Source organism: Rhinolophus sinicus, chromosome X (genome assembly GCF_036562045.2).
Source record: "Rhinolophus sinicus isolate RSC01 chromosome X, ASM3656204v1, whole genome shotgun sequence".
NCBI classification, from domain to species: Eukaryota; Metazoa; Chordata; class Mammalia; order Chiroptera; family Rhinolophidae; genus Rhinolophus; species Rhinolophus sinicus.
Genome location: NC_133768.1, coordinates 84,313,700 through 84,331,573, shown reverse-complemented (window position 1 = coordinate 84,331,573; position 17,874 = coordinate 84,313,700).

The following is a 17,874-nucleotide window of genomic DNA, read 5'->3' as shown; positions in this document are numbered from 1 at the left end:
AAGACACAGAGTAGCAGATTGGATCAAAAAACTAAACCCAATCATATGCTGTCTCCAAGAGACACATCTCAGCTACAAGCACAAGCATAGACTCAAAGTGAAAGGGTGGAAATTGACACTCCAAGCAAATGGTACCCAGAGAAAATCAGTTGTAGCCATAATGATATCAGATGAAACAGACGTCAAGGTGAAAAAGATAACAAGAGACAAAGATGGACATTTCATAATGGTGAAGGGGACTGTACAACAAGAAGACATAACAGTCATCAATATTTATGCCCCCAATCAGGGAGCACCGAAATACACCAAGCAACTCCTAACAGAACTAAAGGGAGAAATTGACCAAAACACAATTATACTTGGGGACTTAAATACATCATTGACAGCTATGGATAGATCATCCAAACAGAAAATAAATAACGAAATAGTAGCCCTAAATGACACATTAGATGAAATGGACATAATTGACATTTATAGAGCACTTCATCCTAAAACATCAGACTACACATTCTTTTCTAGTGTACATGGAACATTCTCAAGGATAGACCATATATTGGGACATAAAATCAGTCTCAACAAATTTAAGAAGATTGAAATCATACCAAGCATATTCTCTGATCACAAGGCTTTGAAATTGGATATCAACTGCAAAAAAGAAAGCGGGAAAAAACACAAATACATGGAGATTAAACAACATACTTTTAAATAGGACTGGGTCAAAGAAGAAATTAGAGTAGAGATCAAAAGATACATAGAAACAAATGACAATGAAAATACATCCTACCAAAATTTTTGGGATGCAGCGAAAGCAGTTTTAAGAGGGAAATTTATCTCATTACAGGCCTATCTCAAGAAACAAGAAAACTCCCAAATAAATAACCTCATGTTACACCTTAAAGAACTAGAAAAAGAAGAACAAGTAAAACCCAAGGTCAGCAGAAGAAAGGAAATAACAAAAATTAGAGCAGAACTAAATGAAATAGAGAACAAAAAGACAATAGAAAAAATTAATATGACAAACAGCTGGTTCTTTGAAAAGATTAACAAAATTGACAAACCCTTGGCTAGACTTACTAAAATAAAAAGAGAGAAGACACTGATTAACAAAATCAGAAACGTAAAAGGGGAAGTTATCACGGACACCACAGAAATACAAAGGATCATCCAAGAATACTATGAAGGACTATATGCCACCAAATTCAACAACCTAGAAGAAATGGACAAGTTCTTAGAAACATACAGCCTTCCAAGGCTGAACCATGCAGAACTGGAAAATCTAAACAGACCGATGACCAGTAACAAAATTGAATCAGTCATCCAAAACCTTCCCAAAAGCAAAAGTCCGGGACCAGATGGCTTCACTAGTGAATTCTACCAAACCTTCAAAGAGGATCTAATACCAATTCTGCACAAACTCTTCCAAAATATTGAAGAAGAGACAGTACTCCCTAACTCATTCTATGAGGCCAACATTACCCTGATACCAAAACCTGGTAAGGACAGCACAAAAAAAGAAAACTACAGACCAATATCTCTAATGAATACCGATGCAAAAATCCTAAATGAAATTCTAGCAAATCGAATACAACAATGCATTAAAAAGATGATTCATCATGACCAAGTGGGGTTCATCCCCGGGGCACAAGGATGGTTCAACATATGCAATTCTATTCGTAATTTTTTGAGGAACCTCCACACTGTCTTCCATAGCGGCTGCACCAGTCTGCATTCCCACCAACAGTGTATGAGGGCTCCTTTTTCTCCACAGCCTCTCCAACATTTGTTATTGTTTGTCTTGTTGATGATAGCCATTCTGACTGGGGTGAGGTGATATCTCATTGTGGTTTGTATTTGCATTTCTCTGATGATTAGTGATGTTGAGCATTTTTTCATATGTCTATTTGCCATTTGTATGTCCTCTTTGGAGAAATGTCTCTTCAAGTCCTCTGCCCATTTTCAATTGGGTTGTTTGTTTTTGTTGTTGAGTTGCATGAGTTCCTTGTATATTCTGGATACTAGCCCTTATCGGAGGCACTGTTTGCAAAATCTTCTCCCATTCAGTTGGTGGCCTCTTTATTTTGTCAATGGTTTCTTTTGCTGTGCAGAAGCTTTTAAGTTTCATATAGTCCCATTCGTTTATTTTAGCTTTTACTTCCATTGCCTTTGGAGTCAAGTTCATAAAATGCTCTTTGAACCCAAGGTCCATAAGTTTAGTACCTATGTTTTCTTCTATGCAGTTTATTGTGTCAGGTCTTATGCTTAAGTCTTTGATCCATTTTGAATTAACTTTGGTACATGGTGACAAATAGCAGTCCAGTTTCATTCTTTTGCGTGGCTATCCAATTCTCCCAGCACCATTTATTGAAGAGGCTGTCTTTGCTCCATTGTATGTTTTAGCTTCTTTGTCAAAAATTATCTGTCCATATTTATGTGGTTTTATTTCTGGGTTCTCAATTCTATTCCATTGGTCTATGTGTCTGTTTTCTGCCAATACCATGCTGTTTTGATTATTGTAGCCCTGTAGTACAAGCCAAAGTCAGGAAGTGTGATACCTCCATTATTGTTCTTTTTCTTAAGATTGCTTTGGCTATTCGGGGTCTTTTGTGGTTCCAAACAAATCTGATGATTTTTGTTCTATTTCTTTAAAATATGCCATTGGGATTTTGATGGGGATTGCATTGAATCTGTATATTGCTTTGGGTAATACGGTCATTTTAACTATGTTGATTCTTCCAATCCATGAGCATGGAATGTCTTTCCATTTCTTTGTGTCTTCTTCAATTTCTTTCAAAAATGTCTTATAGTTTTCAGCATATAGGTCTTTCACATCCTTGGTTAAGTTTATTCCTAGGTATTTTATTCTTTTTGCTGCAATTGCAAAAGGAATTGTTTTTGTATTTCTTTTCTGAGATTTCATTGTTAGTATATAGGAAGGCAATGGACTTTTGTGCGTTGATTTTGTAGCCAACAACTTTACTGTATTCGTTGATTGTTTCTAATAGCTTTTTGGTGGAGTCTTTAGGGTTTTCTATATATAGCATCATGTCATCTGCAAGAGTGATAATTTAACTTCTTCATTCCCAATTTGGATGCCTTTTATTTCTTTCTCTTGCCTGATTGCTCTGGCAAGGACTTTAACACTATGTTGAAAAGCAGAGGTGATAGGGGACATCCCTGTCGTGTTCCTGAATGTAGAGCAAAGGGCTTCAGTTTTCTCCATTAATTATGAGATTAGCAGAGGGCTTGTCATATATGGCCTTTATTATGTTAAGGTATTTTCCTTCTATACCCATTTTATTAAGTGTTTTAATCATAAATGGATGTTGTATCTTGTCAAATGCTTTTCTGCATCAATTGATATAATCATATGATTTTTGTCCTTTATTTTGTTTATGTGATGTATCACATTGATGGATTCGTATGTTGAACCATCCTTGTGCCCCGGGGATGAACCCACTTGGTCGTGATGAATAATCTTTTTAATGCATTGTTGTATTCGATTTGCTAGAATTTTATTTAGGATTTTTGCATCGGTATTCATCAGAGATATTGGTCTGTAGTTTTCTTTTTTGTGCTGTCCTTACCAGGTTTTGGTATCAGGGTAATGTTGGCCTCATAAAATGAGTTAGGGAGTACTGTGTCTTCTTCAATTTTTTGGAAGAGTTTGTGCAGGATTGGTATTAGATCCTCTTTGAAGGTTTGGTAGAATTCACTAGTGAAGCCATCTGGTCCCGGACTTTTGCTTTTGGGAAGGTTTTGGATGACTGATTCAATTTCGTTACTGGTGATCGGTCTGTTTAGATTTTCCAGTTCTTCATGGTTCAGCCTTGGAAGGCTATATGTTTCTAAGAACTTGTCCATTTCTTCTAGGTTGTTGAATTTGGTGGCATATAGTCCTTCATAGTATTCTTGGATGATCCTTTGTATTTCTGTGGTGTCCGTGATAACTTCCCCTTTTATGTTTCTGATTTTGTTAATCAGTGTCTTCTCTCTTTTTATCTTAGTAAGTCTAGCCAAGGGTTTGTCAATTTTGTTAATCTTTTCAAAGAACCAGCTCTTTGTCACATTAATATTTTTATTGTCTTTTTGTTCTCTATTTCATTTAGTTCTGCTCTAATTTTTGTTATTTCCTTTCTTCTGCTGACCTTGGGTTTTGCTTGTTCTTCTTTTTCTAGTTCTTTAAGGTGTAACATGAGGTTATTTATTTGGGAGTTTTCTTGTTTCTTGAGATAGGCCTGTAATGAGATAAATTTCCCTCTTAAAACTGCTTTCGCTGCATCCCAAAAATTTTGGTAGGATGTATTTTCATTGTCATTTGTTTCTATGTATCTTTTGATCTCTCCTCTAATTTCTTCTTTGACCCAGTCCTTCTTTAAAAGTATGTTGTTTAATCTCCATGTATTTGTGTTTTTCCGCTTTCTTTTTACAGTTGATATCAATTTCAAAGCCTTGTGATCAGAGAATATGCATGGTATGATTTCAATCTTCTTAAATTTGTTGAGACTGATTTTATGTCCCAATATATGGTCTATCCTTGAGAATGTTCCATGTACACTAGAAAAGAATGTATAGTCTGATGTTTTAGGATGAAGTGCTCTATAAATGTCAATTATGTCCATTTCATCTAATGTGTCATTTAGGGCTACTATTTCGTTATTTATTTTCTGTTTGGATGATCTATCCATAGCTGTCAATGATGTATTTAAGTCCCCTAGTATAATTGTGTTTTGGTCAATTTCTCCCTTTAGTTCTGTTAGTAGTTGCTTGGTGTATTGCTGTGCTCCCTGATTGGGGGCATAAATATTGATGACTGTTATGTCTTCTTGTTGTACAGTCCCCTTCACCATTATGAAATGTCCATCTTTGTCTCTTGTTATCTTTTTCACCTTGAAGTCTGTTTCATCTGATATCATTATGGCTACACCTGATTTTCTCTGGGTACCATTTGCTTGGAGTGTCAATTTCCACCCTTTCACTTTGAGTCTGCGCTTGTCCTTGTAGCTGAGATGTGTCTCTTGGAGACAGCATATGGTTGGGTTTAGTTTTTTGATCCAATCTGCTACTCTGTGCCTTTTTATTGGTGAGTTCAGTCCATTTACATTTAGGGTGATTATTGATATGTGAGGATTTCCTGTCATTCTATCTTTAGTTTTCTGGTAAGGCTGTGTCTCCATTGTTTCTTTGCAATTTTGTTGTTGTCTATTATTTCTGTGTGGTGGTATTCTATGATGTTTCCCTCTGTTTCTTCTTTTATTTCAGTATATATTTCATTTCTGGATTTATTTTGAGTGGTTACCCTTAAGTTTATGTAAAAGAAAGTTTGATATTTAGAGTATTCCATTTTCTTCAGCATGCTTACTTTCTCCATTCCCATATTCTGGTTCAGGCCTTTACTCTCCCCCTTTTTGAGTTTTGGTTGCCACAAATTGTCCCTGTTGATGGTGGTCGAATAGCCTCCTTTAGTATTTCTTGTAGTGCAGGTCGTGTATTAGAAAATTCCCTCAGCTTCTGTATGTCTGGAAAGGTCTTTATTCCTCCTTCATATCTAAAGGATATCTTTGCTGGATATATTATTCTTGGCTCATGATTTCTCTCTTTCAATAGTTTGAATATTTGGTTCCACTCCCTCCTGGCTTGTAGAGTTTCTGCTGAAAAATCTGATGATAATCTAATGGGCTTTCCTTTGTAAGTTACCGTCTTCTTTTTTGGCTGCCTTGAGGATTCTTTCTTTGTCGTTGATTTTAGACAGCTTCAATACAATGTGCCTTGGAGAAGGCCTGTTGGGATTGAGGTAACTAGGTGTTCTATTTGCTTCTTGGATTCGAGGGTCCAGTTCTGTCCACAAATTTGGGAAGTTCTCATCGACAATTTGTTTGAATATATTCTCTGTTCCCTTCTCTCTTTCTTCTCCCTCTGGTATGCCCATTATTCTTATATTGCTCTTTCTGATGGAGTCAGAAAGTTCTTGTAGAGTTCTTTCATTTCTTTTAAGTCTCAAGTCTCTTTCTTCTATCTGTGTCATTTCCAGGTTTTTGTCTTCGATGTCACTGATTCTTTCCTCCATCTGGTCAACTCTACTACCTAAGCTGGTTATTTCATTCTTAATTTCTTCTATTGAGTTCTTAATCTCCAGAAATTCTATTTGTGTGTTTTTTTAAATTTCAATCTCTTTCGTAAAATGCTCATGCTGTAGTTTGATTGAGTTTCTGAGTTCATTTAACTGCCTATCTGTGTTTTCTTGTATCTCGTTGAGTTTTTTCAGAGCTGCTCTTGAATTCTCTGTCATTTAAGTCACATATTTCTGTATCTTTAAGTGCCTTCTCTGGAGATTTTTCCCTTTCTTTCTGAGCTATCTTGTTGCCTTGGTTATTCATGGCGATTACTGGTTTACTATTTCTCTTCCTAGACATCTACAGGAGTGACTTCTACAACAGGTTGATAGAAAGCGGTCTTTCTTTTGTTTGTCAGTACTTGTTGGTAGAATGTTTTATTATTTCTCCAATTGCAACTTATTTTTCTTCTCCCACACGGTAGTGCTATGTTTTCTCTGCACTATTCCAACTTCTCACACAATGGGGGGATTCCCTGGGAGATGGGCTTCTCCTCTATTAATAGTTCGTCTAGGTCACAGGGAGCAGTGTCCCGGTTGGTATGCGGAGAGCTTTTGATGTTCTAAAGCTCTTCCAGCTCCTGATTCAGAGCCCGTATGTTTCAGCAGTTCTGTTTATTCCTGCAGGGATCCGCCCAGATAGGTGGGGTCAGGGGTGGGGTGAGTTTTGAGAGGTGGCCCAGAGCAATGGCGGTGACCACCACCACAGCCAGTCCTGCTTCTACAGCTCTCTCCCCTTTGCCGGAACTAGTTGGGCTGTGAATTTGTGTCTGCGGTTCACAGTTCTCAAAATAGCAAATTTTCTGTTGTTTTGATCTGACACTACTGCTGTTTCGCTTCTAGCACCGGGCAGGTGGGGGCAGGGTGAGCTCTGGGAGGGGAGGGAGGGGGCGGCTAGTCTCAGTGCCTAAGGCTCCGTTTTCTGCTCGGCAGTGAGGGCTTAAACCACCGTTTTCAGCCTTTTTCCCTCAGTCCTTATTCCGAGGTCTCTGCCGTGATCGTTGGGTTCAGCCGTGTTATATGCTGTCCCCTCCTTCCTGTGGAGCCCTGGTGGAGTCCTAGCAGTCCGAGTTCTTCCCTCTCCCACAGCTGCGGTAGTTCTGGGAAGCAGCGAGCTCGGCGCACTGAGCTAGGTCTGCGTCCTGCGCCCGCGGGGCTCCTTCTCCGCGCACTTCTCCCTTTCCTCCTCCCTCCACTCACGTGAATCTCCCACCTGTAGGTGATTTCAGTCGGTAGTGGGCCTCTTCTTCTTTCCTGTCTGCTGTGCAGGGAGTCCTTTGTGGAGTTTTTGTTGTTCGATTCTTTGTAAATTCCAGGGGAGCTTTACAGAGGCTCACCTCACGCCGCCATTTTTCCGGAAGTCTAATTCCATTTATTCTTGAGCTAGCCTTGGAGGGTTGTATGCCTCTAGAAAATTGTTCATTTTTTCCAGATTGTCAAAATTGTTGGCATATAGTTGTTCATAGTAATTTCTTATTTATTTATTTATTTATTTATTTATTTATTTATTTATTTATTTATTTGTATTTCGTGGTGTCTGTTGTCTCTTCTCCTCTTTTATTTCTGATTTTATTAATTTTGGTCCTGTCTCTGTCTTTTTTAATGAGTTTGGCTAAAAGTTTGTCAATTTTGTTTATCTTCTCTAAGAACCAACTCTTGGATTCATTGATCTTTTGTATTGTTTTTCTGGTTTCTATTTCATTTATTTCCGCTCTGATCTTTATTATCTGCTTCCTTGTACTTTCTTGTGGCTTGTTTTGCTGTTCTTTTTCCAGATCCCTTAAGTGTGAAGATAAACTGTTGATTAGTGATCTTTCTTGTTTCTTTAGGTAGGCCTGCAATGCTATGAATTTCCCTCTTAGGACTGCTTTTGCGGCATCCTATAGACTTTGAGTCATCGTGTTTTCATTTTCATTTGTCTCGAGATATCTTTTGATTTCTTCTTTGATCTCCTGCTTGACCCATTGATTTTTTAGTAACATGTTATTCAGCCTCCATGAATTTGTGTGTGTTCCAGTTATTTTCCTGTAGTTCATTTCTAATTTCATAGCACTGTGGTCAGAGAAGACAATTGGTATGATTTCAATTTTCTTAAATTTATCAAGACTTGTTTTGTAGCCTAACATATGGTCTATCTTGGAAAATGTTCCATGTGCGCTTCGGAAGAATGTGTATTCTGAAGCTTTGGGGTGAAATGCTCTGAAAATATTGATTAAATCCAAATGGTCCAATGTATCATTTAAGGCTGTTTTTTCCATATTGATTTTCTGTCTGGAATACTTTCCCTTGTTATCAGAGATGTGTTAAAGTCCCCTACTATGATAGTGTGACTGTTGATCTCTGTCTTTTTGTCAGTCAATATATATTTTATATATTTAGGTGCTTCTATGTTGGGTGCATAGATGTTTACTTGAGTTATGTCCTTTTGTCGGATCGATCACTTTATTATTATATAGTGCCCGTCTTTGTCTTTTAATATTTTCTTCATTTTAAAATCTATTTTGTCAGAAATAAGTATTGCCACTTCAGCTTTTTTCTCATTTCCATTTGCATGAAATATCTACTCCAACCCTTCGCTTTCAGCCTGTGTGTGTCTTTTGATCTGAGGTGAGTCTCTTGTATACAGCATATACAAGGGTCTTGCTTTCTTATCCACTCAGCCACCCTATGTCTCTTGATTGGAGCATTTAATCCGTTTACATTTAAAGTGATTATTGATATGTACATAGTTATTGCCATTTTTAAATTTGTAGTTAGATTGTTTTCATCTTCTTCTTTTCTTTTATCTTTCTTTTTTTTTCTTTTTTCCAGGTCTTTCCATTTTTTTAATTGTAAAATGATATTCATAAATTCCAGCTCAAAGTTGAAAAGCAATTGTTTGAGAACAACTGAAAGAGTTCTCAGAGACCATCTGGACGAGAAATTGCATAGGTTTCAACCCAATGGCCACCTTTTTTCTATTGACAGCTAATGCTGTCTGCTTTGTAGTTTTAGAATTCTGAGACCTTCTAGAGCCTCCATGGTAAAGAATGGTATGACTGATAAGCATTCTCTACCATTGGTGTGAAAATGGGAGGTAGCAGCCTGTGTGTCATGTATTCCGTGTATTTTTTTCTTTCCATTTTGTACCAGGGATATCTCAATAAACCTTTCATTTCTATACAAGATGATGAACAAGCATGATTGGAGATTTGAACTTTATAGCTGATAGATGGTACCAACTGATGAGTCATACATTCCACTTTTCTCTCTCCCTCCATGCCCCCCAAATTGTGTTTCCAGGCTCTTCAGAATTTATAACAATATTTTCTGGTAGGGCAAATGTTATATACAGTTTTGGAGATGGTTTGGAGCAGCAGCCAAAAGCCCTATTCATGGAATTGCCGCAATTAAAGTCACTTTTTCCCCTGGGAAGTCAGTGAAGATGTTGTAGCAAAATGTAAGTATGTTCCATGCACATCAGAACACAAAATTCTCATTAGCCACCACTGCTAATATTGGTGATAGTATCAGATTAGCTCTTATTATGTACTGGTAGAGAAGACCAGGCCATGGAGAGGGCAGGGTATTTTGCTGTATAATAAAATAAAATAGAAGGGTTGCAGTTTGGGGCACAGTCCAGGAAATCAGATCCTGGTGTGGAAGAGTGCGCTTGACAGTTCTAGGCACCAGAGACACTAGAACACAAAGAAAGACAGTCAAACACCCCAATGTCAAATGTTGTCCTCTCTATAGGTTGACAGTTTTGAAACAGATAATACTCAGTGCAGTCTGTGTGTGTCTGTGTGTGTGTGTGTGTGTGTGTGTGAGAGAGAGAGAGAGAGAGAGAGAGAGAGAGAGAGAGAGAGAGACTCTGTGCAGATAGGTAGGGTAGCCCAGGATGCAAACAAGCATCACCAAATCGCATGACTTATATACTTTAAAGAGTAACTACATTTAGAAACTTTCAAATGGTAAGAAAGGAATCAAGAAAAAGTGAAAGATAGAAGACAAAGGTACATCCCCTCACTAGGCAACCAGCCCTACTTTCAGTACCTTCCTGCCTTCTGGTTGTCACACTTAGAATTTTATGCCCAGTAAATTTGTCCTAGGTTGCACTCCTTCCAATCAACAAATGTTTGTTTTGTGTTCCATTGTTTCTTAAAAAGAAAAAAAAAGAGAATCCAGGGCCAGTCCGGTGGCTCAGGCGGTTAGAGCTCCATGGTCCTAACTCCGAAGGCTGCCGGTTCGATTCCCACATGGGTCAGTGGGCTCTCAACCACAAGGTTGCCAGTTCAACTCCTCAAGTCCCGCAAGGGATGGTGGGATCTGCCCCCTGCAACTAAGGTTGAACACGGCACCTTAAGCTGAGCTGCCTCCCAGATAGCTCAGTTGGTTGGAGCGTGGACTTTCAACCACGAGGTTGCCAGTTCAATTCCTCGACTTTCGCAAGGGATGGTGGGCAGCGCCCCCTGCAACTAAAATTGAACACTGCACCTTGAGCTGAGCTGTCGCTGAGCTCTCAGATGGCTCAGTTGGTTGGAGCACATCCTCTCAATCACAAGGTTGCCGGTTCGACTCCCGCAAGGGATGGTGGGCTGTGCCCCCTGCAACAAGAAAATGGCAACTAGACATGGAGCTGAGCTGTGCCCTCCACAACTAAGACTGAAAGAACAACAACTTGAAGCTGAACAGCACCCTCCACAACTGAGATTGAAAGGACAACTTGACTTGGAAAAAAAGGCCTGGAAGTACACAGTATTCCCCAATAAAGTCCTGTTCCCCTTACCCAATAAAATCTTTTAAAAAAATGAGAGAGAATCCATGTATACAAAGATGTAATTGATCAATGGTGAACTAATAAACAACTAATAAACAAAGCCAATGTTCCACAAGAACTGGACAAGGCTAAGGAGAAGGCAGTGAAAAACAGAAAAATTCAAAAAGAATTTTAAAATGAGGAGCTAGCCTAGTAGCCAAGATATCAAAGATCGAAAGAGAGAGAGAGAGTGTGTGTGTGCGCACGCGTGTGTGTGTGTGTGTGTGTGTGTGTGTGTGTGTGAGAGAGAGAGAGAGAGAGAGAGAGAGAGAATAAACTGTGAATAAGAAACCAAAAGCCAAGTCCATAAAGAGCAAGAACAAAGTTCTTTAATAAAGACAGAGGTTCCCTGCCTGAAACTAATAAAAAATAGATAGAGGCCCCCAAGAGTCTGAAGATAACCAGAACACTGTGATAAAAGTCTTCACACAGTGAAACGACAAAGAGACAAATGTGAAAAATTAGGCATGAGTGTTTGTATTGTAGTGACAGTTGGAGCAAGATAAATGGGCAGGTGACAAGTGGTGATCACTTTTACCTAGGTATAGGGTATGCAGGGAAAACTAGCCTCATACTCTAAAGGCCCTCCTTTAGTGCTCTCTCCTTCATGAATATTTTACAGAGCTAAAGTCAGTCTTTTTAGAAGCCCTAAGCACTGGAAAGATTATGTTGCTTTCTCTTCCATGCAAGTCAAAATTAAAAATAATGCTAACTTCTTAAATAAGAATAAGTAAGGCCAACGAACTCCTGATTTTGTCACAATGAGTAGTTCAATGCTTTTTAAAAAAGATCAAATATCAAAAATGTCCTTAAAAATCTTGTTGGTGCCATATGAATGTACTTAACTGTTTTATAAGGCAATTCAAGCCTCATTGTGTCTCTATTTCTTCTGAGTTATCTGCCCCTTTATTCCTCCTCTAATAGAGGAGCATGAAACAGACACTGGATGCTATGGTCTTTGTTTTCACTGGGAGAAAGAGAGAGAGAGAGAGAGAGCTTCTTCCATACTTGGTTGAGCTTAGGTTCAATCTGGTTCACAATGTCTGGCAGCTGTTTCTTTGGAGAACAGAATTCAGGGGTCAGGAATTATTCAAAGGAGGTCACAAGCATGTTAACAATGGTTAGTATTTTATCAACCAGAAAGCAGATTCTCCCATTCCATAAAAAAAAGCACAGTCAAGTTCAGTTTCTGAGCTACACTCTCTAAAGCTATAGGCAAGTCTAGGTGCATGTTACTAGGACCGTGAAATCAAAGGCAGCAACACATCTTTGTCCACATGATTTTTCTTTTGTATTCTATAATTAAACTGGAAACTTGATTTTAAAAACTAAATTGTAGTTAAGCTTTAGGGTTCATAGTGGACTGATTTTTTTCTGCCCTACTTAGCCTATACTAGAGTATTGGTTAATAATACGGGCTTTGGTTTGGGGGACATAGGTAAGTTATTTCAAGTCCTGTGCCTCAATTTCTTCATCTGTTCTTATGAAACTGGACCTCTTCTGGTATGCCTCAACTTAGTAAGTGCCACCATCATATAACTAACCAGTTGCTCAAACTAGAAAAACTAGAATCCTACTGGTACATCAGCTCAGGCTGCCATAACATAATACTACAGACTGGGTGGCTTCAATGATAGATATTCATTTCTCACAGTTCTGGAAGCTAGAAACCTAAGAACAAGGTGCTGGTAGTTTTTGTTTCTCCTAAGACCTCTTCCCTTGATTTTCACATGGCCACTTTCACTCTAGGAAGCATGGTTTCCATTCTGTGCAAACACATCCCTGGTGTCTCCTTCTGTTCTTATAAGGTCACCAGTCTTATTATATTACGGCCCCACCCTTATAACTTCATTTATCATTAATTACCTCCTTCAAGGCCCTATCTCCATATATAGTCACATTAGGGGTTAGGGCTTCAACCTATGGATTTTTTGGGGGGGACATAATTTAGGTCATTACAGAGTAATTATTAACATTTGATTCACAAATTTAATATATCATTGAGGCATGCACTTAAAAAATCTTTTATTAAATTTATTGGGGTGACTTTGGTTAGTAAAATTACATAGGCTTCAATTTTACAATTCAAAAAAGAAAAGAAAAGAACAACTTACTACTGCAACTCAGAAATCAATACACAGCGTAAACAGGGAGAACTTGTGACAAAAACATAAAGGGGAGAGAGTAAAGGCCTGAATTTGCAAAGGGAAATGGAGGTAAGAAGCATGCTGAAGAAGAACGACTACTGTATATGAGGTGTGATCAAACCATATGGTGAATATTTAAATTTTAAGAAAAGTATTATAGTAAAAGACACATTGCCATCAATCCCCCTCAAAATGCTCCCTCTCACTTTGAGCACACTTATCCCAACATTCTTGCTATTTTCTGAAGCAGTTCTGGAAGTCCTATTTTGTGAGTGTCTTTAGTTGTGCTGCCATGGCTGCCTCTGTGTCCTGAATCATTTTGACTCTGGGGAAGAGCCAGAAGTGTCAGGGTGCCAGATCAAGTGTATAAGGTGGATGATGACACACCATAATATTTTTAATTTGACACAAATTGACATATACAAGAAGTGATGTGTGGCACAGAGCATTGTCATGATGGAGGATGGTTTATGGCACTTTTTTTTTTTTCACGGAATTTTTTTTTCTTTATTAAATTTATTGGGGTGACAATTGTTAGTAAAATTACATAGATTTCAGGTGTACAATTCTGTATTACATCATCTATAAATCCCATTGTGTGTTCATCACCCAGAGTCAGTTCTCCTTCCATCACCATATATTCGATATGGCACATTTTAAAACACACCTTCTCTCAAAGATAACTCACTCCCGATTGACTGCACTGAACAAGTTAAAACTTGCCACACATTTTTACTACAGTTCAACGTGCTTCTCCCCATATTGAAGATGCCTGCCTTTCCGTTGGATGGCCTCGGCAGCAGCATTCACCATATTCTTTGATCAAAATGGAAAAGCTCCATGTCACACATAGGCTCTGGTATGAAACTTTCTGTCAAATAAAAACATTACGGTGTGTCCTTATCCACCTTATTTACCATATCTGGCACAATGCAACTTCTGGCTCTTCCTCAAAGTCAAAATGACCATGAAGGTAAACGTTTTAAAGTGATTCAAGACATTGAGGCAGTCACGAGAGTGCAACTAAAGCTACTCACCAGAGAAGACTTCCAGAACTGCTACAGAAAGTGACAAGAATGATGGGATAAATGTCTTTGAAGTGAGGGGAAGTATTCTGAGGGGGAATGTGTATTTTACTGTGATATATATATATATGTGTTTACACATGCATGTATATATGTGTATTAATTGAAACATTCATCTTTGTAGATCACACCTCATACATGAAACAACTTTCCTTTTTTGTTTATTTATTTTGTTTGTTTCTTTATTAAAGTCTATTGGGGTAACAATTGTTAGTAAATGTACATAGATTTCAAGTGTACAATTCTGTATTACATCATCTATAAATCACATTGTATGTTCACCAACCAGAGTCAGTTCTCCTTCCATCATCACATATTTGATCCCCTTTACCTCATCTACCACACCCCTCCTCATTACCATCTGATAATCACTAAACTATTGTCTGTGTCTATGAGTTTTTGCTTCTCATTTGTTTGTCTTGTTCTGTTGTTTTTTTTTGGTTTATATACCACATACCAGTGAAATCACATGGTTCTCTGCTTTTTCTGTCTGACTTATTTCGCTCAGCATTACACTCTCAAGATCCATCCATGTTGTCACAAATGTTCCTATATCATCTTTTCTTACTGCCGAATAGTATTCCATTATGTATATATACCACAACTTCTTTATCCATTCATCTATCAAAGGACATTTTGGTTGTTTCCATGTCTTGGCCACAGTAAACAAAGCTGCAATGAACATTGGAGCACACGTGTCTTTATCTCTAAATGTTTTCAGTTTTTTTGGGTAGATACCCAGGAGAGGGATTGCTGGGTCATATGGCAATTCTATTCGTAATTCTTTGAGGAACCTCCACACTGCCTTCCATAACGGCTGCACCAGTCTGCATTCCCACCAACAGTGTATGAGGGTTCCTTTTTCTCCACAGCCTCTCCAACACTAGTTATTATTTGTGTTGTTGTAGAGAGCCATTCTAACAGGTGTGAAGTGATATCTCATTGTGGTTTTGATTTGCATTTCCCTAATAGCTAGTGAAGATGAGCATCTTTTCATATATCTGTTGGTTACCAGTATGTCGTCTGGGGAGGAGTGTCTGTGCCGGTCCTCTGCCCATTTTTTAAATTAAATTGTGCGGGTTTTTTTTGTTTGTTTGTTTGTTTTTGTGGTTGTTGAGTTGTATGAGTTCTTTATATATTTTCGATATCAGCCTCTTATCAGAGGCGTTGTTTGCAAATATATTTGCCCATTCAGTTAGTTGCCTCTTTGTTTTATTGATGGTTATTTTTGGTGTGCAGAAGCTTTGAATGCACCCAATCTCATCTCTCTTTTTTTTTTCTTGTTAAGTCTGGTTAAAAGTTTGTCCATTTTGTTTATCTTTTCACAAAAAAACAGCTCCTGGTTTCAGTGATCATACGCATTGTTCTTTAGTCTTTTGTTTTGTTTTTTTTCTGCTCTGTTCTTTATTTTTTTTTTCTTCCTTTGACTTATTTTGGGCTTTACTCTTCTGTTTCTACTTCCTTTAAGTGTAAGGTAAAATTGTTTATTTGAGGTTTTTCTTGTTTCTTCACGTAGGCCTGTATTGCTATGAATTTTCCCCTTAGGACTGCTTTTGCTTGTCCCATAGATTTTGGGTGGTTGTGTTTTCATTTTCATTTGTCTCAATGTATCTTTTGTTTCTTCCTAGGTCTCACTGTTGACCCACTCATTATTTAGTAACATGTTATTTAGCCTTCATGGGTTTGTGTTTTTCAGTGTTTTTTTGTTTGTTTGTTTGTTTGTTTTTGTAATTGAGTTCTAGTTTTCTACAGTTGTGCTTAATATGATTTCAATCTTCTTAAATGTTTTGAGATTTGGTTTGTGGCTTAACATGTGGCCTATCTTGGAAAATGTTCCATGTGCACTTGAAAAGAATGTATGTTCTGTTGCTTTGGGGTGAAATGCTCTAAAAATATCAGTGAAATCCATCTGGTCTAGTGTGTCATCGAAGCCTGCTGTTTCCTTGTCAATTTTCTGCCTGGAAGATCTGTTCATTGGTGTCAATGTGGTATTAAAGTCCCCTATTATTATTGCATTACTATCAATCCCTCCCTTTCTGTTGCTTAATATTTATTTTACATATTAATTGCTCTGATTTTGGATGCATAAATTTTTACAAAGATTATGTTTTCTTGTTGGATTGATCCCCTTTTCATTATGTAACATTCCTCTTTTTCTTTAATTATAGCATTGTATTAAAGTCTCTTTTGTCTGGTAAAAGTATTGCTACACCATTTTTATATTTTTCTTCTATTTGCTTCATCCCTGTACTTTCAGTCTTTATGATTTTTCAATCTTAAGTTGGTCTCATGTAGGTAGCGTATCTTTGGGTCTTCTTTTTTTTTTCTTTCTTGTTTTTCATTAATTTATTTTTTTGATTTGGTTTGTTTTTCTTTTTTTGGGTGGGGGGGTCTCATTTTTCTTATCCATTCAGCTGTCGTATGTCCTTGGATTGGAGCACCTAATCCATTTACATTTAAGATAATTATTGATAGATACATACTTGTTGCCCTATGGTTATTCATATTATGTTTTCCCCCTTCCTCTTGGTTGTAGGTCCTTGCTTTTTATCACTTTGAATATTTTGTGAAAATGCCATCTTGCCTGGAAAGTTTCTGTTGAAAAATCAGCTGGCAATCTTATGGAAGCTACTTTGTAAGTAACTAGTTACCTTTCTCTTGCTGCTTTTCACATTCTTTCTCTGTCTTATACCTTTGCTATTTTAATTGTAATGTGACTTAGTGTGGGCCTGTTTGAGTTAATCATTTTTGGGACCCTGCACTTCCTGGGTTTGTATGTCTATTTCCATTGCCAGGTTAAGGACGTTTTCCATCACTATTTCTTCAAATAGGTTCTCAATCCCTCGCTGTCTCTTTTCTTCTTCTTGTATCCTTATGATATGAACGGTGTAATGCTTGATGTCCCAGAGGTGCCCTAAACTATTCTCATTTTTTTATTCTTTTTTTTCCTCTTATTATTGGGTGTTTTTTACAACCATGTCTTTAAAATCACTGGTTCAGTCCTCTGATTTTCGTCTGTTGGTGATTCCTTCTTGTGCAGTCTTCATTTCTGTTATTGTACTCTTCATTTCTGACTGGTACTTTATTACGGTTTCTATGTCGATTTTTATGATTGCTATCTCTTTGTTGAAGGTCTCACTAAGTTCTTTGAGCATCCGTATAACAAATGTGTTGAACTCTGTACTTGGTGGTTCTCTTGCCTCCATTTCATTTAGTTCTTTTTCTGGAGTTTTTTCCTGTTCTTTCATTTGGAATGTATTCATTTGGTTCCTCATTTTGGCTGACTCTCTGTGTTTGTTTCTATGTATATGGTTGTTCTGCTATGTTTCCCAGACTTGTCTGGGTAGCAGGTGCTATGTGGGGCTCAGTGGCATGTTCTTTCTGGTCATCTGTGATTGTTGCTCCAGGAGTGTCCCTTTTATGGGTTGTTTGTACCCTCTTGTTGTATTTGAGACTTTATTGCTATTGGCATGTCAATGGGTGGGATTAACCCTCACGCTTACTGGCTGTGGGGTTTGGCCACATCAACAGCTAATGGACTGCTGTACATGGGACTTACCCTGCAGGGTAGGATTCTCCCCAGCAGGCTCTGGTGTCTTTTGAGACAGCCCTTTTGGTGTGCCACTTGTTTTCCTAATTGGGTGGTATTCTGCTGTAGTCTGAAGCATTTTAGTTCTGTGGTCTCTTGGGAGGGTCTCCAGTTCAGGCCCAGTTCAACCATTGCCTGTGGCCAGC